The following is a 23,281-nucleotide window of genomic DNA, read 5'->3' as shown; positions in this document are numbered from 1 at the left end:
TTGCTACAAAAGGCCATATTTCATTCTTTCTCATTGCCAAGTAGTATTCCATTGTATATATAAACCACAATTTCTCTTTACACACACGTTGCCACATCACTTTGCTGAGATTATACCCATTTACGCTTTCAAAGGTCTCCCTTCCCATACTCTTGAGAAGTTATTTTTATTCAAACGATGCCAGCGCATTTAGGCACACACAAGCTCTCTCACTTAGCGGTTCAGAGTGTAGGCTCTGGAGCCAGAATGCCTGGGTTTGAAACCCCATTTTTCTATTTACTAATTGGGAAATCTACTTATTCTGGCTGTGCCTGTTTTCCCATCCATAATTTGGGGATAATAATGGCACCTACCACATACCTTTGTGGGAGGGATTAAATGAGATAATCTCTATAAACTACTGTCTGATGCATAGTTGGTGCTCAATAGGTGGCTAATATTACTATCTTTCATGCTGTTCCTTCAGCCCAGGATGCTACTCTTCCCCCTCCGCCATCTTTTTGATGCACTCACTACCCAAGTCATTACTTGTCTTTAAATTTAGTGTCTATCTTGCCTGCAAAGCTGTCAGTTCTAAGATGGCAGAGTTGGGATTTGTCTAATTCCCAGAGCCTAGTACAGAGCCTTGCGGACTGTAGACACTCAATAAACATTTGTTGAACTGAACGAAACTGAATCGAATGGCCTGCATTTGGCTAGAATGGCTTTTTTTTTTTTAATTTGTTTTATTTGCATTGACACATAATAGTTATAGTTGACATTAGTTTCAGGTGTGCAACACGGGGGTTCAACTTCTCTCTACATTATGCTACGAATGACTTTTGGTTCTTTCCAAAACTCCTACTCATCCACAAAAAGTCCAGTTTTGCCCCTTGAAGCTAACCCAGAGAATGTGCTGAGCCTCAAAAGGCAAGTCTCCAAGATGAGTCCCAAAATGTTTAAAGAGATGGCAGTACCACGGGTGGCTCCTCCACGGCCGGTCTGGACAGATGAGCCTGTTGGGGCCAAAAAGTCCACCTGTGACTGACCTTCAGCACAGCCCGTGCCCTGAGCCAAAGCTCATTTCATGATTTATCTCTAACTTGTTCTTTCTCCACCAGATACTATTTCTTTGTCTTTTCAACTGGGAAAGAACTGTGCCTTGTCCATTCATGGCTCTGTGCTAGACCCGGTGCTCAGTAAGTATTTGGCAGCAGAGGGACGAAGGATGCTCCTCCTTCTTTTGACATGGGAACCTTGTAGGTGGCTGGGAAGTATCTTCCAGTTGCTTCCACTGCTCTGCTCTGGAGCAGCCCATCGCTGGACACCCCACCATCATGGGGGCAGTCCAGAGATTGATGGTGTTGTATTTGAATCCCGTGGGGCCTCCAGAAGCTCACCAGTGTGTGGAGGGCATGGAGGAAGTCCTACACCTTCCAGGCAGAGCCTGAATTCCAGGACACCAGGCAGAGAGGGCCCCTGAGTTTCTTCCGTCCAGCTTCCATTGCCTTCATCCCATACTTACAAGGGAACCAGTTCTGCCCAAAACAAGACCCATTTTCAATTCAATTCAAATCAGTTCAATTCCATCCCAGCAACTGTGGCACTGTGCAAGCCAGGGCAAGATGGGCAGTCAGTCACTGAGGTACAGGGTAACAAGTGCTCTTTAAGAATTAGAGTGGCCTGGGGCGCCTGGGTGGCTCAGCCAACTTCGGCTCAGGTCATGATCTCACAGCTCATGAGTTCGAGCCCCGTGTCGGGCTCTGTGCTGACAGCTCAGGGCCTGGAGCCTGCTTCGGATTCTGTGTCTCCCTCTCTCTGCCCCTGCCCCACTTGCGCTGTCTTTCAAAACTGAATAAATGTTAAAAAACATAAATAAAATAAATAAAAAATAAAAGAATTAGAGTGACCTCGGGGTGCCTGAGTGGCTCAGTAGGTTAAGCATCCAACTCTTGATTTCAGCTCAGGTCATGATCTCTGGGCCATGGGATCGAGCCCCACATCGGGCTATGTGCTGACAGCATGGATTCTCTCTCTCTCCCTCTCTCTGCCCCTCCTCCACTCATTCTCTCTCAAAATAAATAAATAAACATTTAAAAAAGTAAGAATTAGAGTGGCCTCACCTCTGCACACACCAATTCCTCATGCTTTGATCTCCTATAACTCTGTCCAGATGGTTCATTACAGAAGAGACTACATACTGCTCTCTATCACCACTTAATTGTTCTTGCGTTTGCATGTGCATGCATGTGCACATGTGTGCACGTATGTGTATGTGCATGTGTGTTTATAGTTCAAGTTCCTGGGGTGCAAAGATAATATGGTGAGTTTCTTCTGACTCTTCGATGGATCTTACACAGGGCAAGGCACAAAGCTGAATGAATGAATGAATGAATGAATGAATGAATGAATGAATGAACAAACGAATGAACAAACCCTAAATTCCCACTCAGGCTGAGGATCTGGGAAGAGGGTTAGACCGGGAATCAGGAATTCTGCATTTGAAATGCAGCAGGTGCTGTGTAACATGGGCAGGTCTCGCTCCCTTTCTGTTACTCATTGTCCATCCCCCAAAAGAAAGGTGTTGAATTAGATGACCTCTAAGAGTCTCCCCAGCTCTGAAGGTACTGAAGTCTCCCTGCCACACTAGGTTCTGTTCCCAATTGCCAGCCCCACTCAGTCCCTCCAGACACAGACCTTGTCAGACCCATGAAGGCCCCAATCCAGCTCAGGGAGGGCCTTTGCTCCCCTGCCTCATGGGGCTCAGGGCTATTTTGTCTAAATTCTCCAGGAACAAAAAAAAAAAAAAAAAGCACAGAGGCTTTTGCTAAAGCCCAGTGGGCAGGTCTCTCTGAGGACAGGGATTAAGTTTGTCTCTGTTGATCCCCCTCCAGTCAACTCTCCTGTCTGGGAACCAGCTTCAGATTCCCTAGGGTTTATCCCCCTCGCATGCTGCCATTCCCTATGCATTACCCGTGCGCTGTGCTCAGCAACCCCTGGAGTGCCTTTGCGAAGCAGAATAGACCCCAGAGGAAAACAAAGCAAATCTCGGTCCAGGCTGGTTCTAAATGAACTCCCTCTTCCTGCAACGATCCTGCTTGGGAAGGAAAGGAGATCCTCCTGACTCCTCAGTCTGGAGCATCTCTGCTGGACCCTCACACCAGACCTAAAAGACCGTCTCTACTGGCAAGGAGTGGGGACAGTTTCAAAGGGCCCCAGCTCCCCCTCATCCCAGCCCAGGACGTTTTCAGGCTGTGATGGAGCTGCTGGTGATGGGTTTGCAGGTTGACCTTTACAGGATTATGTGGATTTGGAAGGGTCACTCCGAGGTCAGCACGTCTGGGAGGACAGAGCCCAACTCCACATAGAAGAGGTGGGCCAAGGGGTCTGGCTCTCTGAGTGACCCTCTGGCTCAGAACAGCCTGTCTTCATGGGGAAATGGGCCTGCTGCCTCTCAAAAGGGTCTTACTCTCCCTACCCCAGAAACCAGATTTGGGCTGTAAGGTACCATTCCTACTGATACTGCAGTGACAGGACTGTTTTTGTAAAGAGTGGATGAGTAATTTTTTAGCAATCTATGCAATATTTTTAAATCCAAGTCTTAAAAATCCTAATGTTCCAAAACAGAGGAAACACTGATGCTTCAATGTTCAAACAGGACAATCTTTTATTTTTATTTATTTTTACATTTATTTATTTTGAGAGAGAGAGAGAGAACATGAGCAAGGGAGGGGCAGACAGAGAAGGAGAGAGAGAGAGAATCCCAAGCAAGCTCTGGCTGTCAGCGTAGAACCCTTTGTGAGGCTCAAACCCACGCACCTCAAGACCATGACCTGATCCGAAACCAAGAGTCGGGCGCTTAACCAGTTGAGCCACCCAAGCACCCCAGAACAATCTTTTATTTTTAAAATTAAGTTCTTAGAGTTCATAACCAAATGGGGTTCTCTCAGCCCATTTTTAAATGATCTTGATTCTGACTCATTTTATTTAAAATATATGATGTTTATGTCCTCTTTTTAAATACAATCACACACGCGCACACTGTGATCCTGGACAAGTTTCTCAGTATCTCTGGGCCTCAGTTTACTAATTTATGTAGTAAATATACTTCGTATAATTTACATAATATAAGGTTGGAGAACCATGTCCAAAGTCCCTTCCAGCTCTTTACTTGTACAACATCAAAGGGATTCTGGGCACCCAAACTCACTGCAGCAGCTCTATAGCAAGGAGATTATTCTGCCTTGGGTAATCCTCCAGGCCCCCCTCAACCTTGGGCCATGCGTGGGGCAGAGCCGGCTGAACTGATGAAGGAAGCCAAATACTGCTCATGCCTTCAAGAAGCACCTCTTCGAGCTCCCCAAAGGTGGCTTCACATCTGTCCTGCTCCCTGCTGGCGCTCTGGTCACCTAGCATGGGGTCTTGTACATCACAAGTACCCAAAATGGTTGTTGAATAACTAGGTGGATTAATTAACTAGTTAACAAGGGCATGCCTGCTGGGTCTCTATCAGGATTCAAATAACTTTTCCAAAGCTAATTCTGATGTGTTTCTGTCCTAAGAATACATAATGTGATTTTTTTCAGAGGATTCTAGGCCAGTTATTGGTCATATGTGTAGGATATTAAAACAGACCAACATAGCTCCTATGAAAAGCTTACTCCCTGAGAAGTGAGCAAGCTGAGTCTCCCGCCATAAGGGAGAACACCACACGGAGAAGCCTGAAATGATGTCATATTAGGAGAAATGAGCCCGTGGTTTTTATTGTTCTGGTAGAAGGTAGACACCAGAAGTAGAACCAGTCTTTGGACTGGTTATTTTCTAGGTGAGGTGATGCATGAATGACAAAACGCTATGGAAGTCACAGATATTCTGTGATGGTGATTGCATCATGGATGGGCCCTCCCCATTCACTGGCCAAACCAGAGGCCACAAAAGCAGCCTCTACATAATTGTCAGAATTCTAGATGAATTATCATCTCAGAAACAATAGTTTGGAGTTGGACTAACCTGGCCTCCCTGTTCCATCTGTCAAGCGGTGAGTTGTTGGATCATGTGATGTGACAGCACCTGTACACCCACATTCCTGACTCTGGACAGCTTATTCTTAGCAACCACTATGCACTTGAAGATAAAATCTATGGTGGTGTTTAGACTTGGTAGCACTCCACACTACTGAACCCAAGTTAAAAATCATGTTCCTGGGGTGCCTGCATGACTCAGTAAGTTAAGTGTCTGACTCTTGGTTTTGGCTCAGGTCAGGATCTCACAGTTTTGTGAGTTCAAGCCCTGCATGGAGCTATGCACTGACAGCACAAAGCCTGCTTGGGATTCTTTCTCTCTCCCTTTCTCTCTGCCCCTCCCCAACTCATGCTGTCTTTCTGTCTCAAAATAAATAAACTTAAAAAAAAAAAAAAATCATGTCCCAGAGTCCATTTGGGTTTACCTCAGAGAGAAAGGTGGCCATCTCCTTCAGCTTCAAAATAGATTGTCATACCTGATCATAAAGATTTATCCAAGTGTAACACACAAATGTTGGCAACAGCACAGATAACTCCCTGACTAGCTAACAGAAAATCTAAAGCTATCTGATTGTCAATTTCCAACTGGGCCAAAGAGTTTAGATTTGTCTGATAAACCTCAAAAGCTTTGGAAGATCATTTATAACTTCAGCTAAGATTAATAATACATTTCTCTCATCCTTTTCCAATGGTATAGCCCTCATTATAGAAATCACCATTTAGACGTTCCACATAAAAAGTGAAAGAATATTTCCTCCAGCTAATTTTCTAGAATAGCCTATGTGGTTTCATTTTGTAAGTTCCTAGAGGCATGTTTCAGTGAGATATGTTTTGCAGAGGGTGTTGAGATCTTAAATACCTAAACAGTTTGAACAAGTTAAGGCTTGATTTCCACATTAAAAAAAAAAAAACAGTACCCTAGTGGAGGACAGACTGTCTTGAAGGTGTAGGTGCTTAACAATAGACTTGGATAATCTCTTGACATCTCCTTTGGGAAGAACAACAACAAAATCACATGACAATGTCCAAAGACATTTCTCAGTAAGAGAAATGTTGCGGGGCAACAGCTATGCTATCAGCAAACCCTTACTACAAAACTGAGAAGTGGAAAGAAAGGGGCAAAAATTAAAGTCAGAGGGCTAGATGAAGGACAGTATATTCGTCTGTGGCTTCAGACATCTAGACGGCCTTATTCTAAAGATTTGGAAGAATAAACTGGTTTTGCCATGCTGTCTTCTGCTTATGAAGGTCTCAGGCTAGAGTCTCCTGAAGATCTTCTGCTTCTGGAGAATTCTTAAGGGTCCTCACTGGGAAATTTCTGTTTGGGATGGCCTTCCAGTTGCCAGGGAGGGTTTGTGTTTCTTTAATTGAGAAGCACAGATCCAAAATTCAACCCCCTGAAGTTTTACTGCTTTACTGGGTGTCAGAAATACCGATAAAGTCTTTTTCCATTATGGTCCAAGGGTTGCCTTTCTATGATGACTTTTTCTAGAAAACCAAGTCGTAGGTTGTTCAAGGATGGATTAGGAGTATGTTAATCATAAAACTAGTAGATTGGGGGCACCTGGGTGGCTCAGTCAGTTAAGTATCCAACTCTTGATCTTGGCTCAGGTCTTGATCTCAGGGTCATGGGTTCAGACCCTGCGTTGGACTTCACGCTGGACATGAAGACTACTTTAAAAACAAAAAACAAACTAGTAGATGTATGGATCCATTATAGTATTTGCTTATTACTGCTTTTAACAGGGAAGAGTCTAGGATTAGAGATAAAGTCCTAGGTGCTTGGGTAGGCTTGTTACCTTAACGAGTAGAGAACTGATATACTCTCAAAGGAGTTGATCTTATTGTCAATAAGGCCAAGGAAGTATTTTCAACCAGGGAAATTGAAGTGTTTCTGAAAGCTAAGCTAACTTTAATTTGAAAAATCTACCCATCCTTTCTACTCTGTCTGAAGATTGGGGGTGGAGGGAGTATGGACAGAGGAAATTTTGAGTAAGCACCAATATCTTGCAGAGATCCTAATGATCTTCTCAGGAAAATAAGGATACTCATCATTACAGCAGTAGATTGGGACTCCTCTAGTGAGAAATACAAAATTGAATGCCTTGTTTTGATGCTCTTCAGCAAGGAAAGGCTTCAACAAATCTGGGGGAAAAACATGCACAAAAAAAAAAGGCCAACAACAAACAAAAACAGCCAAATATATTCATATTCCATCACAGGGAATAATTGTATAAAATTCATTTGGAGGTTTTCAAATGGGCCTTGAGGTCTTGATGTCCACCCATGCCCCATCTTTACTGCTTTGCCAAGATGGTGTTGTTGGCAGGTGAGGTAAGTACTAGAGCAAGGTTCAGTAAACGACAGCCCACAGGCCAACTCTGGCCCACGGGCCTTTTTTTGTAAATAAGTTTTTGCTGGAACACAGTCATGCCCATTTGTTTATGTACTGTCTATCACTGCTTTTGCACCCCAGTGGCACAGTAGAAGGGTTGCAACAGGGACTGTGAGACTCACAGGAACCTAAAACATTGACTATCGGACCCTTTACAGAAAAAGTGTGTCGGTCCCCAGTCCTAGGCTCCATTAAGATGGGCCATTTTGGTCATGTTGAAAGTTCCCCAACCTGGTCACTGTAATTCCAGACTATTCTTGGCAGAGTTGCGCCCTTCTGTAAAATATGCAGAAGAAGCTGGGTTACAATGAGAATCCTGCAAGGAGTGGACCTCCAGTCTGGTGGAGAGGTTGATTTGGACTGAGATGACTCATGCAAGTTGATACCGTTTGGCCAGATGTGTTGCTTCTGGGCCTCCTGTCTTGGGCTTGCAACCAGAGGGTGACTGTCTATAACTATAGTCCTCAGCAAAAGGAGTTTTTGGAGATTGTGTTTCTCAAGTTAACTCTCTGGGACACAAAGTCAGGACAGAGGAAGAACAGCCGGTATTGTTGGCAGATGAGGTAAGCACTTGAGCGGGGTTCAGTGAACGACAGCGCACAGGCCAATTCTTGCAACATTTTCAGAGGCAACCCAAGATAAGGTTCATTCCCTGAAGGCCACCAGCCAAGCAAGACCTTAAACTTGTTGGTCTTTGGGGCTGGTTTTGGCCATGAATTTATTGGTATTCACTTGCTGATGATTCTGTGCCCATTTTTACCCCTTGTGGACAAATAAATTTCATGGCAATACAGGACAAGACAATGTGAGATTAGATGAATAACATCTAAATTGGGGAAAAGCCACCGCTCAGTTAGAGAAAGCCCTTATGATAAAAAGTGAAACAGACTTTTATTGACTTAGCGAAGCAAGGAAGAACACGAAACTGACAATTCTTTTACATAACATCTTGTTAGGAAAAATGAGTGCATTTTATTTTATTGCCCCAGGTGGGACTCAGAAGTTCTTAGGGCAGGAGATCTGAACAGGACAAACAATTAGACTGGCTGATTTCTTAAGGTGAGGGTTGGTGTATGAGATGCAAGATTCTAAGCCACAGAGGAAGGCTCGTACAAGTCACAAGGTATTCTGCTGTTGTTCCCACAACTGATAGCACACTTGTTCTGGTCCTCACTCCCCAGTCATTCCAGAGGAATAATGGCTGTCATTTATTAGGCCAGGCACCGTAGACAATTTATCTCTGCATATCTCTGTGCCAGACACTGTCCACATTTCATCTCAGTTAAACCTTACAGCAACACTATCCAGTTGGTATTATTCTTCTTTCCCCTTGACAGAGGTGGAAATTGCCTGAAATATGGCAGCTAGTAAATGCCTGAGCCAAAGCTAGCCTTTCCCCATATCAGCATCTCACTACCTCTCCTGTGAGTGTGACTCCATGGATACAACAGCCCTCATTCCCAGACCTCCCCTTCTACTCGGTCTGCAAGCAACAGAGATATGCCACTCAAGCGTCCCCACACCCAGCATTCATACCCCTTCATACTCAGGAGGTCTCTCCCCATTTTTCTCCCTCCTCACTCAAAGTTTAAAGATAAAGCCACGTAAGTGACCAATAATCATACAAAACGGCGCTCAATGTTATCAATCAAGCAGGAAATGCAAATGCATACCAAGCCATAATGAGACGTCATTACACGCCCACCAGACAGAAGAGCTTAAGTTATAAGTACTGATAATATCAAATGTTGGCGAGAACATGGAGCAACTGGAATTCATATAATGGTGGGAATGTGAATTGGTATAACCACTTTGGATACTCTTTAGCAGTGTCTGCTATAATTAAATATATACCTTCCCAGATGTATTTCCAACAGAATTGGCTACATGTTCAAAATGCTCAGAGTAGCACTATTTGTGACAGCTAAAAACTAAAAGTTACCCAAAATACCCATGAACAGTAAAAATGGAGAAATATATCACCATATATTCACAAAATGGAATATTATACAGCAATGAGAATGAACCACAACTCATATAACAATATGGATGAATCTCAAACATAATTTTGAACAAAGAATTCACACATAAGAATATGTACTGTATGGTTTCACTTATGAGAGGTACCAAAACAGTCAAAATTGCTTTGATGCAGATAATGTTAATCCTCAGCAGGGGGATATAAAGACTGGAAAGGACAAAAAGAGGCCTTTTGAAATACTGGTAATGCTCTGCTTCTTAGTCTGGGTGCTGAACACAGGTGTGTTCCCTTTATGAAAACTAATCAAGTTATACTCTTATAATTTGTGCACTATTCTGAATGTATATTATACCTAAAAATAAAAGTTTAGGGGCGCCTGGGTGGCTCAGTCGGTTGAACATCTGACTCTTGATTTCGGCTCAGGTCATGATCCCAGGGTCATGGGATCAAGCTCTGTGTCAGGCTCTGTGCAGAGCATGGATCTGCTTAAGATTCTCTCTCTCTCCCCTTCTGCCCCTTTCCCCCGCTCGTGTGCTCTCTCTCTGTCTAAAATAAAAATAAACAAACAAAATAGAAGTTCAAAAAAGGTAAAGGCATACAGCCCCTCCTTACCATCCCACTGTTTCCTTCTCCACCCAGTAAGATCCATTCTCAAAGAGAAGGAGTTACATGTCCAGAGGGCCTGTGTCTGAAATGCCCTACTCATTGGTGCCTACGATAGAGGTTCCTAGTGTCTGAACAACCTACACAGCCCCACACACACTCTATAGCACACACCTTTGTCTTGCACCATGACAAGTGATTATCTGGTAGTAACAAGGTTTTAAAATCAGACACCCCATCTCTGCTACTTACCTACTACAGAGCACTGGACAAGGGACTTCATCTCTTCAAGTCCTATTCCCTTATCTTCAAACAAGTTGGTAGCATGTGCTATTCACCGTCTGCCCAAAAGTCATGTGTCCCACTTCTTTGCTTTCCACTGCCACTGAGCACACCACTTGTGTGACTTCCTAGACTCTCTAGTTGCTAGAGCAAGAGCTTGGAAATGCTAAGGATGGGAGAGCAGAAGCATGGGAGGGCACTGGTGTTCTTGGTGACATTGCAGCGTCAACCCTGGAACCCTGACTCTGGACAACCGCTGGGAGAGAGAGGCCTTGGGTGGTGTCTCCTAAAGGGTTTGTCCTTGAGGGTTTGTTTCCTCAATTCCTCCATAAGGACTGAGATGAGAGAGCTTTCTCCAGGCTGCAGGACAAGTCCTGGGGAGGATAGGAATCACGCATATTGGATCCAACTGCGAGTTGTTCAGAAGTACTTTCTTGCATCATTTCCCACAAGCACTTGCTCAGTGCCTCTGAGTCCCAGGTACTATGCTGTGAGCTGGGGACACAGTGGTGGACAAGACAGATAGGATCCCTGGTTATCAAATGGCCACAGAAGTTCAAGTGAACTCACACTCCGTCAACTTTCTAGATCACTGTGAGCATATTCCCAACTCTGTTTTTGGAAATCCACCAATAATCAACCCAAGGACACTCCTAGAACCCCTATCTTGAGGCTGCCCAAGATGAATTGCTCTGAAGAAAAGTGAATATTTATCTAGTACCTTCTTCATGTAAGAGGTAGCGCCCGTTTTCACCCTTCAGGGAGATTAACTTCTGGGGTGGTTGGCACAGGACAGATGTTTGATCTGAGTAGCACAAGTTATCATGTCCACAGGAACCACAGAGAAGGTCCAGAGCAGCTGAGTCAGCTTTAGGGATGAGGTGACCCTAAAGGTGGTGGGATTCCATCAGGCAGAAGAGAACAGGAGATTATCTACGAGAACAAATGAAGGGACACTGCCCAAAGGGGGAAGAACACAGCTGAGCATGGAGACAAACGACAAATTGGGCCAGAGAGGTGGTTTACAGGCTGATCAGAGGACCTTAAATACCAGGTTAAGGAATTTGGATCACATCATGTGGGCAAAGGGAGATTTTAGGCCAGGAAGCGATGTGACAGAGGAGTTACGGCAAGATTACTTTGGCATCTGTAAGAGGGATGATTAAGACCTTGGAAGGAGCAAATTGAGGCAAGAGCAGCTTCAGAGCTTTTGGAGAGGGGCTCACACCCTCTGGGTTTTATTCCTGGCTTGGCTGCCCTGCTGAGTAAGACTGTACCAACCTGGACTGCCTCTCTCCAGACTCCCTATTATGTGAGAAAAATAACCCCTTACTTGTTTAGGGTTTATTTTAAGTAGCCAAACGTAATTCCTAACTGATATATGTGGCAACTCAAATACCTCTATTTCTCCCTCTTTCTATGATCTCACAATCTGGTGCAAGAATGGATTATGCACCTGTTATGTGCTCTTCAGAAGCTGCCCACAAGAACAGCTGAAGAACCCTCAGATTATGCTACCCGGTTGGTCCCAACTCTCAGCCTTCTAGGGACCCCCGTGGCTTGCCTAGATCCTCCAGAGACCAGGAGGCAATGCCAGCTGGAAGGACCCCAGGATAACAGACTGCCAGCTGTGAATCCAAGGGAAGAGCCCTAGACCGGCAGTCAAGAGTCCAGGGATTCTGGAAGACCACCTCTGCCACTAATCAGAGCACGACCTTGACCCAGGCATTCCCCACTCCCCTGGGCCTCATTCACCCCTTCTTTAAAATGGAGATTGAGCTAGTATATCAAATTAGCTTACATTTAGCTGTATATGATCAAACAAAAATAACTTATTCAAATGGCTTCAACAATAAGGATGTTTATCACCTGATAAAATCCAGAAACAAGACCACTCCAGGGACCGATATGGTCAGCTGCTCACCAATGTCATCAGATACTCTGCAATTCTCCGTGAATTCGTTTTATCCTCCTTCTGACTTCCTTCAGGGGCACAGGGATGACTACCAAAAGTACGCTGCACCACAACCAGGCACATCTCAGCCAAGAAAAAAAGAATCCATCTTTCTTGTGTTTCATTTTTAGGAGCAAGAAACTTCCCCTACATTTCCCTATCAGACTTCCCTTTACCTCTTATTGGCCAGAAGTGCCTAGTTCCAACCAATCACTGAAAAGGAAAGTGGGATCCCATGTGCTGTGAAGTACTTTGCAGAGCCTACCATGACCAGTACAGAAAGGGAACCCACCTTTCTACAGAAATACCACATGACCCCATGATACAGAGCAGATAAAAGCAGAGGCCTTTGGACTGACGTTAGGATGGGGAGAAGGCTGGAGCCCACCTTCTGTCTTCAGAGTCCCAGTCACAGAATCCTAGAGCTCTTTCCACCAGTATGAAACTACTGGGCTTGAGCTCTAAGGCAGCTTTCCCCACTCAACATTCTGTGGGTCTCTGATTCAAAGATGAATGGCAGGATGGGGTCAATGTGAAAGGGAAAATTACCCACATCCATAGAGGTCGCCCTGAAGATGTAGCCAGTCAAAGGGTGTGGGGGCTTCCTCTGGGTTTGCTATAGCTCAGGAAACTATATGGATTATCCTGCACTTGATACTCATAATAGCAACACACATCTATATGTTTTCCTGTCTGCCAGGCTCTTGGGCACACATGATCTCATTCAGTCTAAGAAATAGTCCCATAAGTAGTATAAGGCCCAGACAGCTCTACAGTAGAGCCATAGAGATGGGGAAACCAAGGCACAAATCAAGAAGGCATTTGTCCCACAAAACCCAGGCCTGGAGGAGACCAGCCTGGGCCAAGGCTGCCAATTGGGCCTAAGGATGAGTGACACTGAGGGGAAACTGGGGGTCCAAGGCAAAAAAACATAGGCATGATGGCCAGCCAGGTGACTCAGGTCTCTCAATCTCTTTGAGCCCCTCTCCCCTCATCTGTAGAGTGCACCCTCTCAGGGTCATTGGGAGGACTGGGGGAGCCCTCTGGAGGCCCCTGGGTTGTTGAGGAGGGCTGTGGGGTCCTCCTGGCTGAGGCTGCAGACAGCTTGGGGAGGACGAGAGCTGCCTCCTCATCTCTGGGCTATACCTGAACGAAGCCTGGGCCCCAAACGCCCACTGCCACCCCATGCCTGGCCACTGTCTCCTCCCGGGGCTGCCAAGGCAGGGCCCCTGGCCCCGCACCTCCCCCACTCCCTGGAGGCAGGCAGCTGCTAATGGCTCTCCCCACAAGCTGGTTCATTAAAGATTTGTTCTGTCGAGTTGCAATCAAAATAAACAGACCAGCCTGAAAGCCAGGGAACTAAAAACCAATTAAGAGGGAATGGAGATGGAAGGAGGGGTGGGGGCAGGAGGGGAAAAGAGGCCGGGGCTTTCCAAAGACTCAGTTCCCATGGCAGCCAGCTTCCAAAATAGTCTGGGAATGAAAAATAATGAAAACCACTGTGGAGAGCAAAGCGATCCTGGCAGGAGAGTCCCGACCTCGGGATTGGTTAAATCCCCTTGCTCGTGGCTCCCAGAGGGCACCCCAGTGGGTCAGAGCACTGGTGACCTGTCCTCCCTCCCTCCCTGCCCATTCCTCTTTCCCTCCCGAGGTGGTGAATGGTTCAGACCCTCTGCAGGGCCCACAGCCAGAGCATCAAGGTGAGGGAACCACACTCAACCCTGCCCCATGTGGAAACCAGAGAAATATGATGGAGGTGGGAAGGGCCAGGGACGAGACTGGAGGGGGAAGTCCAGGCACCATGAGGACCCCAGCCCCGTTTCAGAGGGCTTCCTGGAGGAGGTGATATTCAGACTGATAACTGAAGTAGGAGCCGGCCAGGAAATGAATAGAAGGAATTGCCGCTTCAGGAAGAAAGAAGAATTGCAAAGGGAGAGTAGGGGAGTGAGAAAAAGAAAAACCAGAGGTTCAGTAGGGCTGACAATTCTTGAGTTAGGCATATTCTGTGCCGAGCTTAGTGCTTTTTTTATGCACTGGATCCTCAGATGCAGGAACCCTGACAGACTGAGAGTCACAGATGTAAAGGGGGTGGAGCCAGGAGCCCTGCACAAATCTGTGGACCCTGTAACCGCCTTCCTTCCCCTCTGCCTGGAGCCAGGCCTTCTGGGGAGCCCCCAGTTCCCCGTCCCTTCCCTCACCCTGGCAACAGGGGAGCCCAGCGTGGAGTTTCTAGCAGTCATTTCCTACTGATCTCTCCGAGGAGGCCCTGCAGCCCACCGGGAGGCATCACTGTTTAACCATCTCCAGACCCCCTTGTGGTCTGGTTTCTGTTTCACTGGTGAGGCAACAGGAAAGCTGAGATCCTATTAAGCTGACTTGCAGATGCCAAAAAGGAATAACAGCCAAAATTGAGTTAACCCTTGCATACTCCTTTGTCCGCCTCTGCTTCCCGGACCACAGGAATAAGCACTGAACCACATCACTGGCAAGAGAAGCAACACCTCAGCCCCGGGAGAATGGGCACCCGGGGCAGGAAGGTCCCCCGGGCAGGTCTGACAGGTCGGGAGCCTCCTGTGTGGGTATAAGTGTGATAAGGGGCAGTGGCCTGACAACACTTGCCAGGTAGAAGGGCTCCTGGGTAGGAAGCAGGACTGTGCTAACTAGACCCCGTTCTTCCACACAGGAAGGGGCAAGGTGGAGTCCAGCTGCCCCAGGGGCAGTTCTCAGGCACTGACTTTTCACTAGTCTCTCTTTCCAAGAAGCCAAGCCAGCACCCAGTGGGAACCCACTGGAAATGGGATGCCCCCCAAGGAGGCAAAAGCAGAGCCTTGGCTCCTAACTTAGCACCACCCAAAGGCTCAGAGCAGAACAAGGGGAATGCGGGCCAAAGAAAGAGCACTGGGCTGGGAGTCCAGAGGCTGGCCTTAAGCAGGCACTCATCCTGTCTTTGGGGTGAAGGAAGCATAGGTTTTGCAATCAGCCCAGCTCTACCTCCTGGGAGCTATGTGACTGTGAGCCAGGGACTCCTCTCTGAGCCTCAGTTTCCTCAGCAGCAAATGGGCACAGTAATGCTTACCCCATAAGGTCTGTATTAGGGTGAAACAAGGTGCCAGAATACCCTGAACATGCTGGGCAGGGACTAGGAATTCTAGCTTTCCTTTCTCCTCCAGACCTCAGCTCTGCCAGCTGCAAAACGGGATGCCAACCCTCCTAGGTCAGGTGTGTAAAGCACTCGGAAAACCGCAAAGGCCTATAGAGGGGCGCAAGAGGTCTCTGGCTATGGAAGCTGCCGAGAAACCACTCCCTTTCCAGCCCCCGTAACCCTAGGCATCTCTTTCATCTGCCATCAGCCATAAGGCCTCCCTCACCCTGCATGGCCTCTTCCTGGGTGGTCTGGAGGAGCTTCTCTGGCCACAGAGAAAGTGTAAGAAACTCACAGCAAAGTGCAAGAAACTCACAGCAAAAACACGAAATTAGAATTATTTTGGCTGTCCCCACCTGTTCCTCCGCTTACTGTTGAAGGAAATGAAGCCCAGGCACAGACGGTGATCCACCTGAAGTCACAGCTTGTAAGTGCCTGGGTTTGGAACCCCAGGGCCATCAACTCCAAGGCCTGTACTCCTGCCCCTGTCTCGTCCCACTTCCCAGTTCACGGGCAGAATGATTCCTGGGCCCAAGAGGTCTGTCCAGGCCCTGAGTGAGGAATTTTCAGAGATCTGGAGTGAGTCTCTCCTTCTGTAGATACTGAGAGCATGGTCCCCTCTCCACCAGTGGGAGAAAGTGACACACTGAATTACCACCAGCTTCCTTGCTGGCCTATGCCTGTCTGGAAGGAGCCAATGAGGCAGTGAAAAGGGCAGCCTTCCCGGAGGCGGTGACACTCAGGCCTGGGTTTGAATCTGGATTCAGCTGTGTAAACCTGTATGAGTTCCCCAATCTCTCTGCCTTTTAGTCCCCTTATCTGTCAATTCATAAATCCGGGAGGAATGCTCGTCCCATCCCACAGGCCGCAGGGAGATCCAAAGAAGATAACTGATATGTGTTGAAAACTGTCAAACCTTGTTATCATTAGTAATTAGCACAGTCATTGTTTGTGTTTCTAAGCAGCAGATTCACTAAGTGGGTTAAACAGCTTCTCCCTCCCCACTCCTCAGACCTCCCCATCCTGTTGACACTAGTCCTGCTTTGTTCACAGACAGTTGAAAAGGTGACTGCGTGCCCACCCATCAGAACAGCACCCCCCGCCCCCCCATCCTGGGTGAGTGCCCACAGAGAAACTGAGCGTTGACAGTTTATCTCATGTGCTGGTTGTCCTGGCCCCAACACAGAGCAAAGGAAGCAAGTGTGGCAGGTATTTTCCCCCTTTTGACTCCCACGAATGAAAAAAGAACAACACATTAGATCAATAGCCACCTGACACATTTTTGTATAGTGCTTACCACGCACCAAGCACTGTGCTTTACACATCAAGTGCTGTGCTGGCCAGTCATGGATATAAAATCCTGGGAGTCTCACATCACAGCCTGTGATGGAGCAGTGACTTCCTTTCTTACTTCCTTCCTGCCTTCCTTCCCTCGCGTTTCCACCTTTGATCTGCAAGCCCACATTTCCACGCAATCCCGGGCAGCAGGGAAGACTGGGCAGCAGGGAAGGCCCCAGCCATCTGAGAGAGGACCCAGGGGACTCAACCCAGTCAGAGCAGCAAAAGGGAATGAGGCAGGTACAGAGACCCAGGGTCCAGAGAAGGGCATTTGCTTGGAGATTTGGCCCAAACAGGGAAGCCCTTCTGCCTGGGTGTCCGAGAAAGAATATTTCCCAACCAGCCACTCCCAGACCAATACCACTAAAACTAATACCAGAGGCTCCTCCAACAAGGCCTGCGGCTCCAGGGACACTCAAGGAGTATTGAATCAAACTAACCAGGAAATCAGATGAAATTGAGGCTTCCTCAGACATCTGAGGAAAATAGAACCCACTGAGAGCAGAGCCAGGTCTTGAGGGTGGAGCAGGGAGTCAGAGAGTGCCCATGACAGTTGAGAGGAGGCCCTAATCCTGGGGGACTCTGAGGAAGTCGTGTCTCCTGAACTGTAGGCACTGCTCTCCCGTGTTCCCAGGGGTCTACAGAGAGATGTGGTTAGCCACTGGGTTCAAAGGGACACTGTGTTTCTCACGGGTCACCCATTCAACTCTTTCAGCCACCCCCATGAAGCAGAAATCATTACGCCCAGTTAAATCTAAAGAACCTTCAGCTCAGAGAGGTTAAATAACTCAGCCTGGGTCACACAGTGTCCTCGTCAAGGTCATTTAGCTGTAAAGAACTTATATACTCCTTGTTTAACAGGATAAAATAACTAGCCAATGTTGTTCCAAGCCCCCACCCCCTCCCCTTTCCTGCCAGGGGAACTCCTGCTGGCCCACTTCTCTGCTTTCCCTTCCCACCCTTGAAAACACCCCTGCCGGCAAAGTGGTTCTTTGGGACTTTAACAAGCAGAATTGGAAGTAAAAGGGACAAGAGAGGAGGATCCAAGAGGCACTGGGGGTAGCCCTGGAGTAGCTGTAAGGTGGAATTATGGGGAGAGGAGAAAGAAGGATTGTGCCCCAAGGAAGCAGAGAGGCCGCTAGAGAAGTGGAAGGTAGGCTAGGGAGTATCCCCTTTCATGACTGAGAAATGCAAAGAAAGAACTGAGGTAATAATGACATAACATTTGGTTTCCAAACTCTGTTGTTTTTGTTTTAAGTTTATTCATTTATTTTGAGAGAGAGAGAGAAGAGCAAGTGGGGGAGGAACAGAGAGAGAGAGAGAGAGAGAGAGAGAGAGAGAGAATCTCAAGCAAGCTCTGCATTATCAGCTCGCACCCCGACTGGGGGCTCGATCTTACAAATCATGAGATCGTGACCTGAGCCAAAATCAAGGGTTGGACATTTAACCAACTGAGCCACCCAGGTGCCCCCCAAACTCTGTTCTTTTGAACCAATACCACTGAGACTGGACCCCAGGAGTCACAGCTTTGTAGACATTGCATTTGCCGGGTGAGGGGTGATGAGGGAAGAAATGGAAATGGGAACTGAGGCAAAGCAGAACCAGCCTCCTTTCTCAAGTCACCTTTGCCTTCCTTGGTGTGATGCTCTCTTCCTTCCACTCCCTCCTCTCACTTTGTTCACACTTAGGAATTTCTGTTCCTTTATTACTTTGGCCAACACACGGCCTTCCATGGCCACCTGTAGCATCTTCTTGGCCCTCTTCTACAATGATGGCAATTCTGCTTGTGTTCCCACTGTGAACTGTCTCATTGCATTCATGTTTCCTGGTTCAAAAATCATTTCCCTATAATTAAGTCTCTTTTTGGAAGCTTTATCTTCAAAGGTTAGCCCTAAGGTGTACCTGACTCTCCACTGTGTTTGACTTTTGTGGCTCCATTATCAAGTCCAGGGCTTATGAATCTATAGAATTGTGTGAGGATCCTTAAAGAATTCACAATTATAAATGGCTTATTTTTTATTTTTTTTAAATTGACTTAAAGTTTTTTTTTAATGTTCATTCATTCTTGAGAGAAAGAGAGAGCATGAGCAGGGGAGGGGCAGAGAGAGAGGGAGACACAGAATCCAAAGCAGGCTCCAGGCTCTGAGCTGTCAGCACAGAGGCCAACACAGGGCTTGAACTCATGAATCAGGAGATCATGACCTGAGCCGAAGTCAGACACTTAACCGACTGAGCCACCCAGGCACCCCAGAAGACTATTGACTTTAGGGCCTTCTCCTGTGGGTGCTTCTCACTCAACAGGAAGCAGGCTGGTGTGGGGAGGGATAAGAGGAAGGGAGGAAGGGAACAGCAAGGGGACTCAAGTGCAGCCACCTTGGCATCCACTGGAGCCACACAGAACGCTCAGGAACCCTGGCCTGACCAAGCTGTGGGAGAGCTGCTGCTCCGTCTCCATTCTGCCCACTCTCTCTAAACATCCTCTCTCCTGCAATGCCGTCCCCATTGCATAGGCTCCTTCAAAATCTAAAAAGAATTTTTCAAGCACCTTCAAAAGATCTTTTAAAAACTTTCTGAAAAGAGATTTAAATGTGGGCAAATGATTTCTGAATAGGGCAACATGGATAATGAGGCCTTTAAGAATAGATTGCTTGGGGTCCCCTCTTTAGGCTTTAAGGAAGAGAAAGGGCTGCCTTCCCTTCTCCATCAGGAAGGAAAGAATAGCCCCTCTCTTTATAAGAGCTGCACAGTCCCCCAAAGGCCACCGACTCCCAGCTCTCCCTGGTCCTTTTATATTAACCAAGGCAATGGGTCTTCCATCCAGGGGTCCAAGCAAGGGCGGACAGCTCCATTTGTACCCAAGGTGAACATGCCTGCGTACAGAGTATGGTGCACGAGACAAGATCACAACCAAGTGTGCAGGAGAGATGGATCTGCCCAAGGGGGTATGCGCTGAATCCCGCTGGCATTTTAAACTTCCAGGCCAATTATTTGTTTCCGTCTGGACAGACAGAATGCGCCTTCATGAGGGGCTGTGGATAACCATGATCACGTGAAAGTGTCAGACGAGCCGCTCTGGACAAGCCAAGGGCGAGTCACAGTGAAATACCGCACTTCTCAGCACTTCTGAAGAAAGGCAGCTTTACCACTTTCCAGTAGATACAGTAATGGGAACCAGGTGTGACCAGGAGTGGTCCTTGGGGAACAACTTCGAGGACTAGCTAGGAAGGTGTTGTAACCAGCAAAGTGGCTGTTTATCTGTGAATGGGTGAGTGTATGTGATTTGAAATGTCCTGCTTGAATGTCTCTCCCAACATCGTTTTCTCACTATCTTTTTGTACTTCCATGAGGAAAGATCAGCTAAGCAAAGGCTAACTTACTTCCAGCTGTGTCTAAATTACTCCAAACCTTAAATGAGTACCTCTCCCACATCAAAGATGTTTGCCTAAGTGGCAGCTCACGAGGAAGCCTGTGTTTCACAGCAGGAAGAGGAATTTAGCCAAAATTTCCGCATGGAGACCACATTGATCCCAGCCCCAATCCATCTCAGAGTGAATGTCTACAGATTTAGGTGCCCAACGATAGTGGATGAACTTAGCTGAGTTGAAATACTCAGGGGAGAAGGAGGGAAAAGTGAAAGCTTCCCAGCGGGACTGGTCCTGTGTCAGATCCAGTAAACAGGTATTAAAATTGTGAATAATTCAGTTCAGTGACTACTGTGTAACTCATTCTATAGCAGATGCTTTGAGGAACAGCCATGGTCCATGTGATCCAGGAAAGTGAATCTTGTAGGTGAGAGGGGACATTCATACAACAATGGCACAAGGCAAATCGAAGGTAATGCAACAGGTTAGAAAAGAACAGGATTTTACAGTGATGCAGAAGAACAAGATTACTTCTAGTTGGAGAACCACAAGCAGCTCTCTGAAGGAGAAGATTTTTGAGGTAAGCTTTAAAGCTAATTAAAACAAAATAAACCATTAAATAGACTACGCTGACAGTGGATACATGAATGAGTACAGTTATTTGGAGAACAGTTTGGCAGTATTTCCTATGGTTGAAGATATGCATTCCATCACCCAGCAATTACACATCCGGGTATACATGGTTTAAAAAAAAAAAAAGCAACTCTCACACATGAACTAGACATTCAATGGCACTTTCTATGTAATGTCAAAAAATTAGTAATGACCTAAATGTCCACTAACAGATTAAAGGATGAATAAATTGAGGTATATCCATACAATGGACTATTATACATAGGTTGAAATGAATGTACTAGAGCTTTGTGTATCCATGTGGAACAATCTAGAAAGGTTTGTTCAAAGCATTTAAGGCAACCTCTGACCAATCATTAGTTGAGTACTAGGCTGACCAAGCAAAGACTTCAATGGTTGTACACAGGGAATGCAGACTTTACAGAATTAGTCAAGCAAAGTCACGAAACAAACAGCATTGGCCAACAATAACAACATTAACCCATTTAAGGAGAGGAGAATCTGATCTCCAGACTTATCACATTATATTATCTACATCATACTCAAACTGTCAAAATGTAAGGAGAGGGGCATCTGGGTGGCTCAGTTGGTTAAGCGTCAGACTCTTAATTTTGCTCAGGTCATGATCTCACAGTTTTGTGAGTTTGGATCCCACATCCAGCTCTGTGCTGACAGTGCAGTGCCTGCTTGGGATTCTCTGTCTCTGTCTCGTTCTACACTTTCCCTACATATACTGTTTCTGTCTCTCTCAAAATAAATAAACTTATAAAAAAATTTTTTTTAATCCAAGGAGAGAATCTTGAAAGCAGCAAGGGAAAAATAACTCATCATAAACAAGAAACTGTCAATCAACAATTCTATATCCAGTAGGACGATCCTTCAAAACTGAAGGAGAAATTAAGATATTCCCAGATAAACAAGTACAACAGAAATCACAATAAATGTATGAGCCAAGACAGCCAGAGATTGTTAAGCTGGAAGTTTTTAATCTAGCTATATGCTATTTATAAGAGACACACTAAAATGCACGGACCCAGAAAAAGTGAAGTAAAGGGATGGAGTTTGATATAACAGAAAAAATAACAATTGAAAGAAAAGTGGTAGAGTAATATTAGTACCAGACAAAATACACTTTAAGGCAAAAGGCATCATTAGAGATAGAGGGTAAATACATACCAATGAAAGGAAATTCACCAGGAAGATATGAAAATATAACATGTAGACACCTAATAACATGACTTCAAAATGTATAAAGTTTGACAGAATTACAAAAGAGAAACTGACAGTTCCACAATCAAAGTAGATTTCTCTGTCACTGAGAGACATTATTGGTAATGACTTACCTTAATTAGGGGTGCCTGGGTGGCTCAGTCAGTTGAGTGTCCAACTCTCCATTTTGGTTCAGGTCATGATCCCAGGATCATGGGATTGAGCCCTGTGTTGGGTTCTGCGCTGAATGTGGAACCTGCTTGGGAGTCTCTCTCTCACTCCCTTTGCCCCTCTCCCTGGCTTGCACACTCTCTCTCTAAAATAAAAAATAATTAATTAATTAATTAATTAACAATCTTAGTCTAATGGACAAATATAGAACTCTTCACTTAGTCATTGTATTATTCATATTTTTCCCTTGGGACATTTATAAAAACTGACCATGTATTATGTACAAATTAGAAATTGATAGCAAGAATACTTTCAAACTATTATTTTGTAACTTTATAAAAACATTCCTAAATAACTCCTGTGTTAAAGACAAAACTATAATGAATTGAGGAATGAGAAAATATTTAGAACCTAACAACAGTTAAAATAACAACATATCTAAGTTTCTTGATGCGGTTACAAGAATGATAAAGAGAAAAATGCATTTTCATTTATGGCTCATGCAAGAAAAGATGTAAAGGTCACAACCTATAAAGAATTAAGTGACCAGCTCAAGAAGTTAGGGAGGAGAGAAACAACAAATAAACTAGAAGGAAAGAAATAAAGATGAGGACAGAGACTAATGAAATAGAAAATGGGCATAACAAGCATCAATAAAACTAAAAACTGGTTCTTTGAAAAGACTGATAAAGTAGACAAATCTTGGGCAAAGTTGATCAATACACAAGCAATTGTATAAATGGACAATGGTGGAACCACATTCCCACACCAGCAGGGGACCCCATATCCAGGAAGTTATGTGTGAAAGAAATAGCCTTCTATCTCGTGTCTGTTTCTCCCAATCAAAACTATTCCTAACCAAGACAGAGGGTTCAGCCAGGCCTGGGCTGGGTCTAGGCATCCCAGCTAGGCCAGGCAGGATGAAGATGGTGGGGGACAGTGAGAAGAGCCGGTACCATGGGTGATCAGGTGAAGTTGTCTCTGAGAAGCAGAGGTGACAGATGAGGTCATAGTCAGGCTGGGCTGAGGTGGCAACTCCAACGGTGGTGACCAGGACAAGCAGTAACCACAGTAAGCGCCATGACTACGTTCAACAGTCTCTCCTGGCTTTACCAGGTGGGCTTATCCCAGGGCTATCTCGTGGAGGCCAAACCCACTGGGCAGGTCTGGTTCCTCTGGGATATGGGTTATGGTCTCTGGCTTGTGTTTCC

General features: G+C 45.9%; 1 long non-coding RNA gene across 1 annotated transcript; it reads right to left on the bottom strand.

Annotated features, from left to right (window-relative positions):
* Window positions 1-690: 690 nt before the first annotated feature.
* Window positions 691-22,075, bottom strand: LOC123580706. The gene is made up of 2 exons (XR_006703419.1): window positions 22,034-22,075; window positions 691-1,517 (listed from the first exon to the last, which is right to left on the bottom strand). It is a non-coding gene; the product is annotated as an uncharacterized LOC123580706 (long non-coding RNA).
* Window positions 22,076-23,281: the final 1,206 nt, after the last annotated feature.

This window comes from Leopardus geoffroyi, chromosome A3 (genome assembly GCF_018350155.1).
Source record: "Leopardus geoffroyi isolate Oge1 chromosome A3, O.geoffroyi_Oge1_pat1.0, whole genome shotgun sequence".
Lineage (NCBI taxonomy): Eukaryota > Metazoa > Chordata > Mammalia > Carnivora > Felidae > Leopardus > Leopardus geoffroyi.
Note: the sequence above shows the minus strand (reverse complement) of the source record. Positions and strands in the feature narration are given on the sequence as shown.